The sequence below is a fragment of the Etheostoma spectabile genome, chromosome 18 (genome assembly GCF_008692095.1).
Source record: "Etheostoma spectabile isolate EspeVRDwgs_2016 chromosome 18, UIUC_Espe_1.0, whole genome shotgun sequence".
In the NCBI taxonomy this organism is placed as follows: domain Eukaryota; kingdom Metazoa; phylum Chordata; class Actinopteri; order Perciformes; family Percidae; genus Etheostoma; species Etheostoma spectabile.
The window spans coordinates 21,447,563-21,447,902 of NC_045750.1; positions in this window are offsets into that span (position 1 = coordinate 21,447,563).

Below are 340 nucleotides of genomic sequence, written 5' to 3' on the forward strand. Positions count from 1 at the left end.
TTTGCACCAGCGTTCATTGATGTAAAAACTTAAAAGTTGAAACTTAAAGACTTATCCGCTTCCATATTCTTACTACAAATAATTACTCACCTTGTTATTCCAACTTACCTTGTCCGGGTCTGCTTCTGGGTTCCATTACCAGACAATCATGACAAAGTCTGTCCCTCGATTGGCTAAATTAAAAGAGGGACTATACTTAACAACCTAATTGGAATTAAAACTACCACTCCAATGAATAGGAAATTTTAAGAAAGAACAGGAAAATTAGATGTAAAACTATTAAATATTAGATCTCTGTCTTCTAAAGCAGTACTAGTAAATTATCTGATATCAGATAATC